This window comes from Heteronotia binoei, chromosome 12, assembly GCF_032191835.1.
Source record: "Heteronotia binoei isolate CCM8104 ecotype False Entrance Well chromosome 12, APGP_CSIRO_Hbin_v1, whole genome shotgun sequence".
Lineage (NCBI taxonomy): Eukaryota > Metazoa > Chordata > Lepidosauria > Squamata > Gekkonidae > Heteronotia > Heteronotia binoei.
In genome coordinates, this window is record NC_083234.1 from 62,162,719 (window position 1) to 62,183,517 (window position 20,799).

General features: G+C 42.0%; 1 protein-coding gene across 9 annotated transcripts in view; it reads left to right on the top strand.

Annotated features, from left to right (window-relative positions):
* CACNA1B (calcium voltage-gated channel subunit alpha1 B) overlaps positions 1-20,799 on the top strand; it is a 490,529-nt gene that overhangs the window by 211,301 nt on the left and 258,429 nt on the right. The gene's annotated exons all lie outside the window — the stretch shown is intronic.

Here is a 20,799-nt window from a genome sequence, read left to right on the forward strand (position 1 = left end):
AAAAGTATCATACATGCTATGGCAAGCAATGTAGAAAACATAATTATAAAAAATGAAAACAATGCTATAAGAGCATGATAGAACATACAATAAATCAATAATATATAACATACACTGTGGCATAAACTGCAGTCCTTCCTGTATTAGCTTAATAAAAATGCCCTCCCAAATAACTATTCTACATAGTTTGAAGAATTCGGAAGTGTGAGAATTCTTCCTCTAGTTACTGAAATCTGAAACTGTAAATACATCCTTCTTTTCTTTATAAATCACTAGCTCAAGGCTTCTAATAGTGCCAGCAACTGCCCATACATGTGCATTTTCTGTTGAGAGCAAGTGTGATGTAGTGGTTAAGAGTGTTGGACTCTAATCTGGAGTATAAGCATTTGTTTTCCTTCACTGTGTTTCCCCCCAGAACTACCGGTAAATACAAATGGTAACCATATAAACTAACCTTGGTATTCCTGCTTGGTCCCAGAATCTGTTAAACATCTTCGTTATGCTGTATGCTAATTTACTCCTCATCCTCTACCTATATCTGTGGACTTGTAATTTCCATTTCATTGTATCTAAGGAAGTGTGCTTGCACACAAAAATTTATACCTTGAATAAAACTTTGTTGGTGTTAAAGGTGCCACTGGACTCAAATGTTGTTCTGCAGGTTCAGACTAGGGGTGTGCAAAAAAAAATCGGAATTACACGGATTCGGAAATACATGGGGCCAAAAAAATACGGAATACCGTGCATTTCCTATTACCGTAATTGGAATAGCCACATATATGGTAGATGCACGGCTATTTCCGAATATACGGCCCCATTATACCCTATGGCCATTGAAATCAATGCCAAATAGGATATATTGGAAGCCACCTGGAGGGGAGGGGGTTTGAGGGAGAGCCCCCAAATTTGCAGGGGACTCTCCCCTACAAACCTCCAAAAAGATTGGGCCAGGGGGTCCCATTCCAGGGGCACCCAAAGAGGGTGCCCCTATTCCACCATTATACCTTTTGGGCCATTGAAATCAATGGCAACATAGGGCATAATTAGAGGCTACTGGGGGGCAGGGGGTTTGCGGGAGAGCCCCCAAAACTGCAGGGAACAGGCAGGGGACTCTTCCCTACAAACCCCCCAAGTCCCAAAATGATTGGGCCAGGGGGTCCCTGTCTTTGGGCTCCCCAAAAGGCCCATTGCCAACAATGATGGGGAAAGCCCAATTAGCTACTTCCTCCACTATAATTGCTGTGGGGAAAGTGGCTCTGGCCAGAGGGAAGTTTGAGGGAGAGGCCCCAAAACTGCAGGGCAGCTTCAGGGGACTCCCCAGCATGAAACCCCCCTGGTCCAAAAAGGCTGCACCCATCTGTGGGCACCCCAAAAGGAACACTGCTCCCTATGGTGAGAAAAAACCAATTAGAGCCACTTCCTCACTGTAATTGTTGTGGGAAAAGTGGCTCTGGGGAGCAGGAGGTTTTGAGGAGACCCCCCCAAATTGCTGTGCAGCTTCAGGGCACTGTCCCATACAAAACCCACAAGGCCAAAAAAATATATAACAACAACAACATTTTATTTATATCCCGCCCTCCCCGCCGAAGCAGGGTCAGAGCGGCTAACAACATATCAATCCATACATAAATTTAAAATCAACAATCAGCTTAAAACATTCCAATTTAAAATTAACATTTCTGGTGCTATTCTGTTAAATGTAAGTATGATGGCGGAAATCACTTAAGGCGAATCCATCAGTATTCAATCAGGTAAAGACCATCCTGAAGAGGATGGTCTTGCAGGCCCTGCGGAACTCTGTGATTGGCCAGATAACACTGTTTACTTGGATACCCAAGTAAACAAAAGAACAACAATGTTGCTGATGGCTGGTTGATTAGCCCTGCCGTCAGCTACACAACAGCCCTGCAAAGCATGCATTTGCAATGCATTTTGCAAATGCATGCTTTGGATTGGCTGCTGGGGCTTCTATCCCCCTCCCTGATCCCAGAAAGGCTATGGGAGAGGCAGGAAAGGAAGCAAGCAGCTCCCCTGAGGCTGCAGAAGCCCCTTTCTTGCCTTTTGCATTGAATTCCGTATACTTCCGAATATCTATATGGAAGTATACGGGGAGCCATATACATCTCCCATTTAATGGCCTGAGAATGAAATGGGAAGTATACGGTGCTGTATACTTCCGAATCAGGGGTGATTCGGTGGTCTATGCGGTTCGGCCGAACCGAATGCACACCCCTAGTTCAGACCAACATGGCTACCCACCTGAATCCGTTTCTTGAAATATTTGACAAAAATGTGTGTAATGATTTTTCTGCTGTGTTCCAAATTGCTGTAATCCTAGTTTGATTGCATCGTTTAAGATGTCTCATTTGACTGATTGCATTGATTTACACCATGTAATCCATTTTGAGTCTCAATGAGCAAGTTAGACTATAAATAAAGAAATAAAATGCATAGGATCAGACTGTGAGTAGGAAGTTTTCCTAAGTGAACAAATGTAGGATCAAGCAACAGTGGCATGATCTCTGCACTGCTCCCATGTAAGGGTCTTTCCCCAGCAAATTTCTGTCTTCAGAGCAAATACCAAACCCTCTATAGCAAATAAGACTCAAGTTGGTAGCATATATTAAAAAATGAAGGTTTTTGCTCACTTTCCTTCTAGTTCCCCAGATACCAGGAATACAAAAAGGGAGGTTCATGGGAGAGAGAGCAATACTACAAAAAAACTGTGAAACTGTGAAATGAACTGCCATCAGTATTTCATATAAATTTCCAAGATATCATTTAAATATATGGCAGAATATACATCAATTACACAACAGTAATAATTCAATACATTTGTAAAATGGTGAATGTTAGGCCTCAGATTCAGCAGGAGCTCGCAGGAGTGGAGCTCCTGAACTTTCTCACAGTTCCACCTCCTTCCCTCTTTGTCCATTGAATAGTAGGTGCAGCTGCACAACAATCCCTGGATGAGCTCCACCACCTTTTTTTTCTACAAAACGACCCCTGATGAATGTGATACCCTGTAATACAATCTAATCCAATCATTCACAAAACTCACTCACAACCATCTCAATATGACTGAGTTCATTTCATATAGTCCCAATGCAGTCTCTTCCAGAGTCCAATCCAAGATGTCTCACAATAGTTGTAAGGAAAAAAGGTGTTTGTATGGGAAAAAGTGCTCTAGCAATTCATTCTTCATATGGTTTTTAAATGGACTTGTTAAAGCCATGTCTGATGGAGTCTGCTTCTGGCAGCTTTTTAATGCACTGTTTCCAACACTTTTTCAAAGAGGGATTCTGGAAGTCCGTCACATCTTTAGCTAGATAGATTTTACAATTAAACACATAAATACATAATACCACCATTTTAATCAAATATTTTAAATCAAATATTGTGAAATGGTGGTATTATGTAGTCTTTACTGCTTTTGGCCTTAGGCCATTACTAATTTCCAGCGGATGAAACAAAAAATGAAAGAGTTCAAAATTCAAACTCCAAAACTTGGACATTAACAATATGAAAATAATCTCATGTTTTCAATTTCATGTTCTTAAACATGTGAAAAACTTAAATCTGCCCAAATGGCCATATAACCTATTTACCTTAAATTGTATCAAATCAGTGTATCATTGCAGACATTTGCAGAAACTGTATCAGTTACGGGTTACATAAGGTTCTATATCAGATAGCAGAAAATCCTTTTCCATGTAAGAAATTTGTGACATGGTTCAAAACAGAGGCACCATGTTGTCAGAATACGTTATTCTAAGAGGTATGCTCGTCTCTTTATGTATTGACGTTTAGGCATGACACACATAACTTTTAATATTATGGGGCATTTAGCTGAGCTTGCCTTCTTTCTCAAGCTTCTGCTTTTAAGATAGCTTTAGTCTTACTGTGCTAATTGCATTTTTTAGCTGTTTTGAGAAATGTGAGAGTAGGATAATTTTAATTTAATTTTTTTTTTAAATTGAATTGCCCTCAGTTTTCAGGTTGAAGAAGTTATAAACTCAATATGTCTAATTAATAAATATTAATAGATTAAGTATGAAATTGTTTACTGTTTGCTTATTTAGTTCGTTGGATTATTGCATTTACTTTTTTTTTTTTGCCATCAAGTCAGAGCAGACTTATGGCATCCCAGGGTTTTCAAAGCAAGAGACGTTCAGAACTGGTTTGTCATTGCCTGCCTTTGCTTAGTGACCTTGGTATTCCTTGGCGGTCTCCCATCCAAATACTAGCCAGGGCTAACACTGCATAGCTTCAGAGATCTGTGAGATCAGGCGAGCCTGGGTTATCCAGGTTAGTCTACTAAAATAGATACGTCAGAACAGTATTTCCTAGATATATTTTTTAGTTATCATTCTTTACTTACTGCTAGTCTCCTAAGTTGAACATAAGAACATAAGAGAAGCCATGTTAGATCAGGCCAATGGCCTGTTCAGTCCAACACTCTGTGTCACACAGTGGTAAAAAAAAACCCAGGTGCCATCAGGAGTTCCACCAGTGGGCCAGGATGCTAGAAGCCCTCCCACTGTAACCCCCAAGCACCAAGAATACAGAGCATCACTGCCCCAGACAGAGAGTTCCAATTATAAGCTGTGGCTAATAGCCACTGATGGACCATATGCTTATCCAATCCCCTCTTGAAGCTGTCTATGCTTGTAGCCGCCACCACCTTCTGTGGCAGTGAATCCCACATGTTAATCACCCTTTGGATGAAAAAGTGCTTCCTTTTATCCATTCTAATCCGACTGCTCAGCAATTTCATTGAATGTCCACAAATTCTTGTATTGTGAGAAAGGGAGAAAAGTACTTCTTTCTCTGCCTTCTCTAGTAGTAGGCTACACAGAACAGGGGGGAAAAATAGCACCATAGAGTTTTATAATGCATTTTACATTTCATATTTATTGATGGAAATATTAATATTAAGTACTTTAAATAAATAATACATATTAAATGCGGTGATGTAGTGATGCATAATACACTCACTGTGGAGGGATAGTGTGTTGCAGTGAAATAAACAGAAGTCCAATGGCACCTTAGAGACTAACAAAATTTAGTCATGCATCTGATGAAGTGATCTCCGACTCATGAAAACTTATGCCGGAATAAATTTTGCTAGTCATTAAAGGGCCACTGGACTCCTATAGAATATTCCTCTGTATCCTCGGAATTAGTCCTCTGTCATTGTAGGTCACACAAGATAACATCATGGAGTTTTTTATTTGTTTCAAGATGTGGGATGATGGGGAGGAGAGAGGTTGCCATTGGCTCTGGTGGAAGCAGAGTTTTATTTGGTGTGCGTTGTTCAGGAAGCTTTTTGTTACCTCAAATTCTTCCTTCTCCTTTTTTTTTTGTCATTGTAAAGCATGGAGATGAGTCCCATACACACAATAAAAAAATCTAGAATGGCACCTTCCCCCTAGCAAACAAAACCTTTAGATGAAGCAATATAGTGCTATTGTAAATATCCAGGAATTTTGTTAATGAAAAAGCAGTTGGCAATCAGCTGAAGATGTTAATTGATCCAAGTTTTATTTTCAGATAGCTTGAGGTATCATTAACATGAGGTATTTATAGTACTGGTTCAAGGCGTATGAGGGGAGGGCTATTATTTAGGGTTTTAATGGCTATACATAATGTTAATTTGTAGAAAACAAGCAAGAACTGTTTGCTCACATCCAAAGAATAGTTCAGAAGACAGCTGCATTTTCTTTTTGCATTTTGCAGCTGAGCACTGGCTGAGCGATTTCTCCCGTTAGCCAAAAATCTACATCCCTGCTTGCACAGGGTATTTTGTCTCTATCTCAGAGTAATAAATACATTTTAGCTGCAACCCAAGCACAGTGCATGCAATTTAGATTTGCACCTAAGCAGGGTGGGGGAAAACCCAAATAAACATCCCTTCTTAGTCTTTCTCACTCACTTCCCATTCTGTATTGTTTTGCAAATCTCATATCTCTATGTATACCTTCTCTCTCTTGAAGACTCAATGCACGTCATAATCTGACACTATTCCCAGTACTTTATTATTATTATTATTTTACAAAATATAGAGAAACATGGTAAGTACTCTCACTGCACCAAGACAATATGATGATGGAATTGAATCCATGCTTGGGAAGAGAATGATATTGGGGGAAATCAGGGTTCATCTACACATTACAAAGTCCTTCTGTTTGTTGGGGAACAATGGGAAGATTTTGTACTACAATTGTGATAAAACTTCTGAGCTTCCCAGATGCACACTGGCTCTTTTCTGTTTGCAGCCACAGCATGCAGGGAGAAGCAACTGTAGCCCCCCCCCCACCCCGGTTGTTTTCATGTCCTCTAGCTACTGGATGAAGTCCCTGTTTGCTCCATCATTAAACTTGCATGTAACCACATAAGTAACTTTTTTTTTTACAACAGAGTCAATAGCAGCTCTATGGGGGAGTTTGAGGATGCAAAAACAGCGAGGGGGGGAGGCATTTCTCCCTTCGTGCTGTGGCAAGCAGGAAAAGGCCCATGCGCATCTTGGAGGGCACAAATTCCCAAAGTATGTGTGATACTTGGTAATATATAAAACTTTGTAATATATAAACAGAGCCTTTAGGAATGAAGCAGCAAGTTGGATTTTGAGATTTCGCGTAGCTGTTACATCAACAGTTGACTCTGGAGGAGGATTATATAGGAACATGTGGCACTTCAGATAAAAAGTAGAAAGACTTTTTGGGAGAAAGAGTAAAAGATGGAGGCACCAGGCCATTTGGGAGGAAACATCATTTTAGTTTTTATTTATTAAGTGGAAGGGGATGAAGCTGTGTCTGATGATGGACAGTTGGCTGGCTGTCACCCCACCAAATTTAGCTGTGGGATTGGAGGCTGTGGCTATGTGGTTGAGGCTGAACCAGCTGAGACTGAATCCATCATAGGTGGTGTTCCTGTGGCTGGGGTGTGTGATCTGAGGTTGGGGTACCAACTCCCTGCTCTGAATGGCATGTAACTAACACTGGCACTGACCATCAAGAGCCTGGGTGTGCTCCTGGATTCCTCCTTATCTATGGAGGCCCAAGTAGTGAATGTATTTTCCAACTGCACCAGATCAGGCAACTAGTCTCCTTCCTCTCTAGCCCTGACCTTGCTACAGTGATCCAAGCAATGGACAACTCAAGGTTGGATTATTGCAACTTGTTCTCCATAGGGCTACTCTTGAAGCTGACCCAGAAACTACAGCTTGTTTCAAGATATGGGATGCATGTTGAGTACTGGATCTGCTTCAAGGTTTTGGTTCCGACCTTTAAGGCCCTTGACAGTCTGAGACCAGTGTACCTGTGGGACCACCTCTCCTGTTATGTTTTCCAAAGTGCCTTGCACTCAGAAGATTAAAACCTGCTGGTGGTCCCTGGCCCAAAAGATATCTTCAACTGAAGTCAGGGCCTCTTTGGCCCTCGCTCTAGCCCAATAGAACTCTCTACCTGGTGACACCCACGCCCTGTGGGACCTTGCTCAGTTCCACAGGGTGTGTAAAACAGAGATGTTCCACCAGGCCTATGGTTGAGGACAGCAACAGCCCAAACTGTGGCTCTCATTATAGCCCCCTCCTTGACCAGTCCCTGATCTGCCCGAGGAAGGGAGCAAAGTGCAATTTTATGCCATCATCAATGTCAAGCATGGAAGTTTCAAAAGAACCAAGCGATGATTGGAAACAAAGTCTTAGTTTGTTGATAATCCATTGTGCTCATTGATGGAACAACTTGAAAGTGATACATTTCAGTGTATGGCATCTGGCTTTAAGGAGTACATCAAAGAGAACAGTAGAGATAACTTGGCATTCTATCATGAGTGTGTGAATTACTACAACTATGCATTCTACTATCTTTTGTGGTTAGAAACATCCTGAGTCCCAGGCTTGAGCTTGGGAACTGTCTCGGGAGGCACTATCTTCAAAGCAGGCATTCCTGCATTTGTTACAGAAGGTGAGGACTAATAAAGGGTTTACATAGCTTTGATATGCAGTGGTAGCAAAGTAACAATATGAATAATACAGCTTCATATTGGAAATAACTTGTATGCTTGACAATCAAGTCCATTTGATTTTATTGTAAATTGCAATTAAATTATTCTGTTCATTTTAACGTGTTGTGCAATACCTTGAGCCATTCAGGGAAGGGTGGTCCTTTAATAATGATGATGGTGGTGATTTTGATGATGGGGTGGAGAGGAGTTCCTAAAACTCCTTTTGATTGGGCAACCTCCAATAGTTCCTCTTCCGTATGCCTACCTCTCTGTGTCCCCACTTCTCCTTGTAGCTGGCATGTCAACAAAACTTAAATCATATTAGCAGAGTGGATTAAGGACAGGTAACAGCAGCCATTCTGGACAGCACTGTCAACCCTATGGCCCAGTTTGGTATTTATAGTTGTGGGTTTTTCATACCTGATTTAATACTCATGTTTGTCTGGAAATTTATAGAGCTTGTCTTTGCCTATTAGTGGTGTTTACTAGACGATCGATTTTGACAGCACTGTTAGCAGATTTGTCTTCTGCTCATTGCATGGATGACAGATTTCCCTCACACTGGTATGAGAGCTGCAAGTGAGGGCCTTCTAACTTACTCTCCTACATTCCTGTCTGGGCAGAACTTACCTCCCAAATATTGAAATTGTAAGGTCAAAGCAGAAACATTCTATGGGATCTCATGTCAATGGAGACTATGTGTACAAGCATCTCTGGTTCCCTCATGTCATGCAGTCTTTCCTTGAAAGGCACTTTTTAGAATCTGGCAGGTTAGGGGTAGTCTGGAGAAATCTCCTGAGTCAAAGGAATTGCTGGGATAGAACTGGGCAAGGCAAGACAGAGCCTGAACAGAATTCATTGAGTCAGAGGCAAAATCTTGTGAATTGTGAGTGGTAGAATCTAGAGCAGTGGTGGCCAAACTGTGGCTCAGGAGCCACATGTGGCTCTTTCACACGTTGTGTGACTCTCAAAGCCCCCACCACCCTGTCAGTCAACTTGGAGAAGGCATTTCTCTCTTTAAATCACTTCTCCAAGCCAACCCAACCAGCAGCTTGGAGAATGCATTTGGTGTAGTGGTTAAGTGCGTGGACTCTTATCTGGGAGAACTGAGTTTGATTCCCCACTCCTCCACTTGCAGTTGCTGGAATGGCCTTTAGTCAGCCATAGCTCTCGTAGGAGTTGTCCTTGAAAGGGCAGCTGCTGTAAGAACACTCTTAGCCCCACCTACCTCACAGAGTGTCTGTTGTGGGGACCCCTTCCTTCCTTCCTTCCTTCCTTCCTTCCTTCCTTCCTTCCTTCCTTCCTTCCTTCCTTCCTTCCTTCCTTCCTTCCTTCCTTCCTTCCTTCCTTCCTTCCTTCCTTCCTTCCTTTCCCCAAACAGCTGACATTTATTCTATTGTGACTTTTATGCTAAGCAAGTTCGACTGCCCCTGATCTACAGTGTTCTGCCTTTTTATTCCGCCCCCCCCACCAAGCACTGTGAAAGACCAGTAATATATGGATTTTTGCCACTCCTCGATGCTCCATTTTCCATATGCTGGGGTGCAAACCTCAAGGAAGTCTAAGATTTGTTCTTCTGTCAGCAAGCAAGGATTGTTTGTTTTCTCACATGCTTGCTTTTCTCAGAACCCTTATATTTCATGTGGTATGCCACCCCATGGCTCTGTAAAAATGGGAGTAGAGCTGATGATGTCCCAAAATTGGATGTTTTCCATGGTCTTGTGTTTTGTGTCTGTAGTGCACTTTCCAGCACTGTCCTTTATGCAGCACTGTGAATCAGCAAAACATTTCTAGTTGTAGCTACTTCTTGGTGGAATTAGGCCTGAAAGAGATGAACTGTTGGAAACCAAGGCATGTTTCTTTATAATATGTTTACAGAGTTCTCTTAAATAAATAATTCCCAGTTAAGCACAGAAGCATACTTGGAGTTGCAGAACACGGCAAAGGTACATGCCACCGTTTCCCCAAGTGGCTTCCATCTCCAGCTGTGCATTTGCCAGCTATGGACTTACAATTTCAGGACAGCAGCTCCCAAATAGAATTCAGCACAGCCTTAATGGCTGGCAGTTTAAATTTTCATTTGTTTAAATAAATAAAAACATTGAAGAACATACAATTAGTTCAGTCCTCTCGGAGCCAACTAGCAATTGTTTGGAGGCTCTGAGGGTTGGTTCCATTCCAGCAGCCATTCTGGAGGCAATCAGTCATGGTGTTCTTTGGCTGGACTCATTTGCAGCTGGCGTATCATTATCTTGCACCTTCACCTGGTGCTCTTGCCCCTTCTGAGCATGTTCCTAGGAAAGATGCTTCCTGCCCCTGTCTCTCTCTCGCCTCTGGAGAATCTTTATCCTACACTGGGTTAATTTCAGCATTCCTCCATGGAGGGCTGCAGATGAGAAAATACGGGAGTGCAGAACAATGCTGAGGTTTGCAGCAAAGATTCACAGGCTGGAGGCAAGCAGTAGTTCCTCTCTCCCCCCACCCCGCTCCCCAGAGAGCAGAAGGCGCTTTAAAAGGTCTCATTGTTGCCTGTGGTGTGTGTACTCATCCTTCTGCTGTTTCTGCTTGCAGGTTTTTGTATTACTTCAAAAACTGTTTGACCAGAAATGACAGCAAGGCAAAAGAAATGACTTCATACAGCGGGGCTGAGGGGAGAGAGAAAGAATGATGCCTCTATCAAAACACCTTCAGTGTTTTTAAAAACTATTGTCTGTCTCTAGTTCCAGTTGTTTACACACAATTCGTTGTTTCCAGAAGCTGAAGTACTTGCTAATTTACAGAGATTTTCTCCAGCTATTCTCGGTTGCTCTTTCCCTTGTGTATGTATCCATTCTGTCTTTACTGTTGCATGTAGGGATCTCTTTTCTTTGTATGCATCAATGATGCCAGTTTGTGGAGTTGTGTGGAGCCAGTTTGGTGTAGTGGTTAAGTGTGCGGACTCTTATCTGGGAGAACCGGGTTTGATTCCCCACTCCTCCACTTGCACCTGCTAGCATGGCCTTGGGTCAGCCATAGCTCTGGCAGAGGTTGTTCTTGAAAGGGCAGCTGCTGTGAGACCCCTCCAGCCCCGCCCACCTCACAGGGTGTCTGTTGTGGGGGAGGAAGGTAAAGGAGATTGTGAGCCGCTCTGAGATTCTTCGGAGTGGAGGGCGGGATATAAATCCAATATCTTCTTCTTCTATCTTCTTTTCTTCTTCAGTTGTGTGAATGTATTGATTACATTTTAGCCCAGCCTTATGTCAAGTTCAGGGCAGTGCATATAGGTTTCCCTGCCTCCCTTTCCCCCCCTACAGCAACCTTATAAGGAAGATTGAGCTCAGAGAGGTGACCCCCAATTTCTCCCTCTGCCACACTGAGTAGCAGCAGGGGCCTGGTCCCCCAAACTTCTAGTCTAGCCCTTTAACTGTTACATCACTCTGGCTTTTATGTGAAGAAGGAGAGTTGAAGAATAATGTTCTGAACATATAAAAATGGTCATTTGATATCCTGTTTTTTGGAAATGAGTTGATCAGATTTCAATGGAACAGGGGTGATGATTGTTAAAAAAAACCATTCTTGCTTACTTTGATATCAAAACTTTACTTAGCATGACTTCTGTTCTCCTGCTTTCCTGAAAAATCACTAGTAGCCGTTTCCTATTTTTTAACTCCTTTTATTTCCAGCCATTTGTAGAAATACTTAAAATTAGCCTTCGTTGCCTCGCTGTTTGTGCTCCTCTGGGACTAGGGCATGGAAAGAATGTATGATAATGAGGCACTGATGCATTTTTGCCTTCGTGTCTACCACTTTTTCCACCCACCTCTGTCCTGCATTGGATCACTGCTTAGACTGTAGGGAAAATTCATTGTCTTTAATTACAGTCCCTCAGTGTCGCACAGGGAAATGAAATTTGATTCCCACAGCAGTTTAAAGATTTTTTGAACACGTCAGATATGAGAGAGCAATCATATGCAGGCTAATTTCACTTGCATCACCTATTTCCTGAGCATGTTCTCAGATCTCCTGGAGTGCTGAGTGACATAAAGTGAAGACAAGTATTCTTGGATGAACAGCCTAGTGTTACTAAGGCCAAATATCCAGAACAGATTGCAGTCTTCTTTACTGAAAGAAAGACTGAGCTGGACATCATGGCAAAAGGTCCATCATTGGGGCCACTATGATTTCTAAATAAATAAAAATTTGCAAAACTACTTTGAAGAGTGAGGGCTGCAAGTGACTGAGATATCTAAAGCTTTTCCTCTGATAGTTTTCACCCATCCCAGTTTTCACTTGACCCCAGAAACTGACATTGGTTCCTGAAGGGAAGGTGAGACAGATACATTCATTATACCTCTTTTTCTCCATCTGGGAACTAATTGCAGCTTCAGGAAGGGTCTCACTGGAGACAAGACATTGGAGGGAAGACTTAAGGATCCCCCTTCTTCTTTCCTGAATTTCCAGGTAGCCATGTGGGACTGCTGATAATTTTTTAAAAATCTTAATTATTAACCTAGGTTGTGTCTAGCTTAGTTGTTCAGTAGGCATATATCTGGAAAGTGAAACTTTCTGATGGTGAGCATTGGAACTTGTTGAATTTCTTCTTGTTATGCCGTTAAAGGCACAGGAGGAGCCTAAGAGAGATAAAGAGATGGCAACTCTATTATCAACTGCGTGGAAACTTTCCATCAAGTCATTAAAAACCAAGACATACTTGAAGGGTATTTGCTTAGAACATTCCTGAAATGCACAAGTTGGAAAATAAAGGCTATTTTTAGAAAACTCCACTTTTCTGAAGTGTTTTTTTTTGGGGGGGGGGGGGCAATCACTATTTGCTACCTTTTGTGTAGCCTAAGAGGCTTCATCGTAGGGAAGTCACCTGTGATGAATGCTGTGACCTCTGCTCAGTCAAATCTGCCAACTTCCTAAAAGCTTGATTTAGAAGTGTTGGATTAAACACTAATGCAGGAACAAAGGGGGGAAAAGCATACTCTTGCCAGCCAAAAACACTGTGTAGTTCAGCTGTGACTCTGATCTACAATTACAGCCCACTAGCCCAGTTATTTACGGCATTTAGGAATGAATGGATGGATGGATGAATGAGGCTTCCTTAATGGCGCTTCTGAAGATGCTGTCATTCAGGTTTTTTAGAAGAGCTTGCTATTATTTTTGTTCCAGGTTTTGTCACATTTGATTCTTCCACCATCTCTGCTCCCTTCTTAGGCTCGGTGTCATTCCTGTTTATAAGTTACTTGAGGGAAGTATGGCTGCTTCTTTTCCACATCCCTGCACAGTGCCTCCTGCCTGTTCTTCTCCCTTGGTTGTGTGTCCTCTGACTGCTTTGGAGATCCATGCAGTTTCTCTCTGCACTAACCTTCTTCATCTTGCATACTTGCGGAACTCCTGGCCTGGCTATGTAAACATCTGACTGAACCAACAGAGCTGAAATGTCAGCATGGATTCTTGGGCCATGTGGTTCCTAACAGCTTTACAGAAGTTCTTGATTTCCCATAGGCTTTCCAACATTTACTTGGAGTACCTCTTGGGAATACGGTGGCACTACCTAGTGAGGAAGGATGGCTGCTGTCCTGGTTAGAACAACAGCAAATAATATAGGACATATATGAGTCTCATCTTTTGATCGCTGAAATTTTGCCCCAAATCCTTTATTGTCTCCTAGTTGTGGTTGGCATTTAATATCTGAAGGGACCAGAGCAACCATGGAACGATGTTAGAAATTCAGTGCATCTGTTCAAGGTCATTGTGATATGGCCCCCAGATGCCCATAATAGCGTTGTACTCAAAGGCCAGTGGAATCAAAGATTATCTTATCTTATCTGAGGATCCCTGTTGAAATTGTTCATTGGCCCAGGAATTCATTACTTTATATGACAGCTTGGAATAATTCAATTTGATATGGTATACTGGAAAGAGTGTTCAATTCTGACAAGGCAGGCCTAGGCCTAATCCACCAGTCTATATCACAGGGATACTATGAAGATAAAATTAGTTAGCCCAAAGTACAGTACTGTGAGCTTGGAGAATGAACTGGATACAAATGTAATAATAAAAATAAGAATTATTTTGCAAGAAGCCCCTACAAGATTGTTTCCAAGTTTCTTCCACTGTAGAAGGGGACCACCAAAGAGCATATGGCACAGAGGAAATTTTGGCTGTTTTCCCAGATTCTGAAGTTGGCAAAGTTCTAATCGAAGATGCCAGAAATTAATAAAAATTTCACAGTGGACTTAGCTATCCAGAGGGCCTATTCAAAATGAGAAGAACAGATTATTGCTCAGGCCAATTTAGGGAACAAGGATAATAAGGCGTGAGCAACGTAATGAAAGGCTTTGTACATAGCTTTTGAGCCAAAAGGGAAACAATTCTCAAGAAGAACACTTACAAAAGGAACAGCCAACAATCCTATAATAACCATTTTGCTAGAAAGAAACCTCCGTGCCTTGGCTCAGCAGTTGTTACATCCTGCTTGAAATATTATTGTTCCTCGCCTTGAGTATCTTTTTTGAAGAGCAAATGGTCTATCCTGTGGGTTCATGGAGCACATGGCTGACTATATAGCATTTCTGGGTGGTTTTGAGTTCATTTTTTTGTATATTCCCTCAAAGTTGTGGAGTCTTGTGAGCAAAAATTCTACTTTGTGAGCTGCTGGCATTAAAGTTGTGAGCTACTGCATAAAATAGTTTGCTCTGGGGCTGCTTTTCCTGAGCTAAGACAAGAATGTGTGAGCTGGAGGCAAAAAAACTGTGAGCTAGCTCACACTAACTCATTTTAGAGGGAACACTGGTATCTACAGTCATGGCAGACTGGCATATGAAGCTCTGGTTGTGGCTTTTGGTGATGTATTCTAGCAGTGAAATTTATGTGCAGGTTTCTCTGGAGTTATAAGGTTTGAAGGCATATGGAGCAGTCTTGCTGAAGCAAATGAGGCTTGGACTGGGATAGGAGATCTCTTGGGAATTCTTTGTACATTACCTAAAAATACCTGAAGGAAGAAAAACAGGATATGAATGCAAAAAATTAAATAATCTGGTTAGAGAGATGAATTATGAGGTGATAAAATATCCCAGATTTTGATAGTCTACTGCAGATGACTTGCTTGTTCTCAGGAACCTGGGTCCTGTATATTTCAAGAAATATCTGGGAATATCAGCAGCTGACATTTTAAGGATTCCAGGTTTAACAGGTTTGCTGAGCAACATAAAGGTGGCTCCCAACCAGCATGAGTTTCACCCAGCCCAGGAAAAGTGGCTCCCAGCCATCATGAATGTTGCCTGGACCAGGAAAGGTGACTTCTGGCCATTGTGAGTCTCACCTGGCCCAGGAAAGAAAGCTCCCAGTTGGCACAAGCCAGGCACAAAGCCTGGCAGAATGGCAGGGTCTGGTTAATTCCTTCTTCTCTCCCTCCTTTTTGGCTCCAGCGTCAATGGGAGGGGCCAAGGCAGACACCCCAGGCAAAATCCCTCCCTACTAACACATTCTAGTTTAATTTACAGTTTAAACTGAAATAACACACAAGCACACCATTTTCAGAAAAAGTGGAATAAAATTGGCCACAACTTTATTGGTTACAGCTGTAGTAAGCCTTGGCACAGCATGGGGTAAGGATCCCACTCATCGACCAACCTGCCTGCCAGTTGGTGCTCTGGTCGTCACCTTGGGATGGCAGGTTAGGGATTCCACTAGGGTGGAAGCCCAGGGGTGGTCTCCCCTGCCACGTGAGCATGAGGGTAATCCCCTGGACATGCCCCCAGGCTGGGCACATCAGTCGCCCCTCACACCAAGATCCCATAAGGGGATCCTCACACTCCGGAAGTGGGCACACATGCTGATTTTCCAGAGAATGGATCCAGCCCCAACCGCCAAGTTGTGACAAACAATCTGATGGCCAAAGAGGAGGTGGCGCTGTGCCTAAGTGGCTGCTGGCCACCCATGCCCTCCGACCCACCCCTGAGGCAGCCCATAGGGCCAGCATCAGGTTGGGGTGGGCCCCTGCTTCCCGTGCTTGGCCTGGCCCTGGCCCCTCCACCTGGCAAAAGGCTGCCTTTCCTCTTAGCCCTCCCCACGGTGCCACAAATGGGACCAAGGTTAAGTCCGGATCCCTGCTTTTGGGGGCAGGGCCTTTTGTATTCCTCCCAGATCTCATGGCTGCAAGTAGGAATTGGGGGCACCTTGTTCAAGGGGCACATATAATAGGACCTCTTGGTCCAATTTGCTTGAAACTAATGAAGTCTTTAGTAGATAGGCAGCACTAGTTGCCATGCCATTTTGGTACCATTTGGTTGAAAAACAGCCACCCCCTCTCTTAGTCTCCCATAAAGAACCTGAGTAATTCTAGAATCCTGGAAAAACCCAAACCCTGAAATGGTTTCTAGGGATCCAAATACCAACAAATTTCAATATTTATGCCCTTCCTGAAATCCAAATCTTAAAAATACTGAGGACGGGTTTTGGGTATTCATTCTTACTGTCATCACACTGTCATTTATTCTGTCTCAGATAAGTTATCTGTGATTGTATATTTAGTGTGATAGTTAGTGAAATGGGCTGTCATCGGGGAGGCTCCTCATTCAGATCTTGCCTCTGCTACAAACCCACTAGTTTACACATAATGTTTGTGAAATTCTTGTCTATCGCTGGAAGGGGCAGTGATACACTGTCAAGGTGTTCTAGATTACCTGAAGATATCTGACAAGGTATCCCTGGATTCCCTGCAACTCCCACTGTTCTTTTGAGGAATGGTGTTTGAATTCCATGAGACAGTGGATTAACAGTTGCTCACTGCTTTCACCAAACGTCTGGAAAGGCCCTTCAGAAGAGGTAACAGTAGAGCTTGGAGTTTTTGGAAGAAGTGCTGCACAGTGTTCAGTCCCAATCGTATCTTTTGCTTATGTTTGGGCTTTGTGCATGCCTAGAGCTATGTAGGAAACAACTGAAATAAATAAAGCATAAGTAGCTTTGCTAATTAGCAGAAGTGGTAAGGAAACCTGTGAAGCTCTAACAAAAGGTAAACTGTGCCACATTTTGACATGGGAAGAAGTTGTCTCAGATGGGAAAGTGCTCCTTTAGGGTAAGATTACACTTCTAATTAGCCAGAATCAATCTAGTGTGACCAGCAGGTAAATAAATTGGAGCTAAGAGGCTCATGTTGGAAAGCCCTGTGTTTATTCCCACCTCAGATATTTTTGTCTAGCTTAATATCATACTGCAGTGTAGTTGGAAACTACTGACATTTTCTATTGGCCTAGATTCTTGGTTGAGCAGTAATTCTTAAAACTGTGGCATATGGTCTGCTGCTATTCTACAGTGTAATTTTGAGTGGCTATGAAAGATACTAGAGGGAAAATGCTAGGAAAAGTTGAAGGCAGCAGGAAAAGAGGAAGACCCAACATGAGATGGATTGATGCTATAAAGGAAGCCAAAGCTCTCAGTTTGCAAGGCCTAATCAAGGCTGTTAAGAGTAAGATTAGGTCTCCATAAGTGGGAAGTGACTTGACAGCACTTCACACATGCACACTCATGCATGCACACATACACATGAAGGACACTATTTCTAAATGAACATAAAACATTTAGGAGTTTTTAAGATCAAACAGTGGAACAATCATATAAAAAAAACAAACTCCTTCTGCATTCCACTTTAGCTGTACAGTTAATAGTGTGAAAGGAATGAGGAAACATTGCTAAGTAGTAAGTAGGTGTGCAGTTTCTTGACTAATATTTCAGTGGCATGAAACACGTTCCTACTCAGAACAAAGCAAGACTTTGCTACTTAGAAATATTCTCTTCACCGCATGTTGCCTAGGGCCAAACTAGTTGAGAGATCCATCAGTAGATTCCTTGAGATTGTGTGTGAAGGGGTGAACACTGGGCAAATGGTACAGAGGGAAAGAACCCTGTCCTCAGGGCCACCGTTCTGATCTAATTGGTCCTCCCTACAGCAGCTTTTTAAAATAAATTTAAAGAGGTAACTGATCTCCATCATCTCTTTCAATTTGATCCTCTCAGTACACCAGACTGTAGAAAGACTTTACTTAAAAGCAGGGCTTTTTTTTGTAGAAAAAGCCCAGCAGGAAAGTCATTTGCTTATTAGGCCACACGCCGGACATAACAATTGTTTTACCCAGCAGGAAACTCATTTGCATATTAGGTCACACCCCCTGATACCCCCATTGTCTTACATAGGGTTCTTTTGTAGAAAAAGCCCAGCAGGAACTCATTTGCATATTAGGCCACACCCCGACACCAAGCCAGCTAGAACTGCATCCCTGCTCAAAAAAAAGCCCTGCTTAGAAGTCATCCAAGTGACCTTTCACCTGGTGGTTCAAATGTAAGAAAATCTGGTTGCTCACAGAGAGCAAACAAACCCAAATAGCTGTCTTCTATCCCACAAAGTTTAAGACTGGCAGTTAGAAAAGAAGCAGCCAGATTGCAAAATGCTGCTATTTAACAGTGGTGATCAATGAGATGAGAATACATGGTGCATGCTACTTAGCTGCTGTTAAATGGATGAGGTAGTTTTTCCATTCTTTGGAAGACATCAGGAGCCTTCTGTCTGCATTGTATAATGCTATCAAAGTGTTATGAGTATTTCATTTTCTTCATCTCCTTTGTATCAAATGAGCTCTGTGGTTGTGGGATGAGGAGTGTAAACAGTCACCCCAGTATCAAACCATTAAAGTATTTTAACTGAAGGCATGGAATTGATTTCATTTCTTGGCATCTAGCCCTTAATGAGCAAGACGAGAGATGGCATGAGATTTCCTGTCCATCATTCTTTGATGAGCAGTTCATGTGGGGTGAGGAGGAAGAAGGATTCATAAGAATGATAATTTCTCTTGGATCAATAATACTTGGTTCATTTCTTCTTACTGCTATGCACAAAATCATGCATGGATTTTTATCTTCTCACATGCATACCTAAACACAAGCTATTTGTTTATCAGACAGATGTGTACATTGAAGCCTTCAAAACATGTGCTGGGGCTCTTGAACCATGAATTCTAGTAGAGACACCCAGGCATCTGATTCTTGCTGCACTGCTGCAGTAGCTTGTCAAGACAGGATTAGGCTGTTCTCCTTTCTGCTGTGCTGCTATTGTAGATGGCCAAAGGGTGATATTGCTGACCAGCACTGGCTACAAAGAACATTTTCTACTTCCAAAGAGATACACTTGCCGCTGTTAATTTCCAAGCACACTTCAAGATGCAGGTGCTTATCTCTAAGACTAGGACCAGGGTCCTTAAGGCAATACCTACTCCTATAAAAACCTGCCAATCAGTTAAAATCTGCAACAGAGACTTCAGTCTGTGTGATCGATTTCCCACTCACCTTACACCACTCTTACGTTCCTCTTCTCAGTGGAGCTTCCTTCTGATCTGCCCCGGGGCTGCAGCAAGCATTGGCTTTTTTGTGGTGCAAACAGCAACTGGTTTTTAGAGTTTTCTGTTTGCCACATGAAAAAGTCGATGCTAGCTACAGCACCGGGGCAAATAGTGTGAAATCGGAAGGAAGCCCTGCTAAGAAGAGGAACGTGAGAGCGGCGTAAGGTGAGTTGGAAATTGGTCTGTGCCTGTTTCCAAGGTAATGTGGGTGGCAACTAGGGACAGGTTCTTTTTAGTGATGACGCCTCAGCTGTGGAATGTTTTCCTTGGTCCCAAGCTTCTTAAACAAACTTTAGATGTCTGGTGAAAATCTGTATCATTTGTGCAAGCATTCTGTTGGCCATGTATGTGTTATGCTTATATTTTTGATTGCTTCCATTATGTTTAGATACTTGCTGTTTTACTCTTAGTGAATTTTGTTACATTTTTATTTTCTTGCTATTTTTGCTGATGCTTAATTGTTTTGTGCTTTTAGCTGCTTAAAAATGCCTTATACTGTTCATCCCAAAACACTGAAAAAACATGAGTCCAGATTGAACAAACACAAGCCCCTTCCCATTTATTATGGGAAATGATATGGTACAAACCAGCTGATTATAGACCTAAATCTATTTTAGGCAATCCTTATTTAAAAACTAGAACCAAAAACAAATTGCCCCTGACTTTTCCCCGGTAGCAGCTTTTTTGGGGGACAACAATGGTTTGCTCCAGGTAGCACCATAGATACTTCAATGGAGAAAGAAAGAGCTTATAGATTTTTTAATGTCTTGAATAGGAGACAGCTCTGGTCTAAAACTCAACTTGAATTGCAATATGATTTTGCAATTCTGTGGATTCAATACCATCAGGTTCATTATATGATTTACAAACTGAGAGTTCATACTTTGCTTCACAGAGATCTGACTAAGTTTGAATATCTTTTGAAATCTGAACTGGTACGAAGGGTTTGATTTCTATTATTATTTATAAACTATTAAGCCATAAACATTGGTGAAATACACCTAGTTGTCAAAAAGCTTGGCAAAGAGATTGTAATATTACATACTAGTGATGACACCAATGGAATCTTGTCTGGTCTTCCAACACATATACTTCCAAATCTTTAAATATTTGGTTGCAAGCTTAAAAGATTTACTCTAGGTGGTATTTAACCCTATAAGACTCTGTCATTCTAAATCAGTTGACTACCCACAGTGCTGGAAAGTCTGTGCAAATGCAGACACATTCATCCATTGTTGGTGGATGTGCACTAAAATTCGCCCTTTTGGGGATAATTTTTTTTAAATATATAAAAGATATTGCTAATTATACAATTCCAGAAACCTGGAAGTTCTTTTGTTGAATCTGTGGTCAGTGTCAGTGGCTTTTAAAAATATGGGATTTAATAGTTATGGATAAAATATCGAACCAGTTG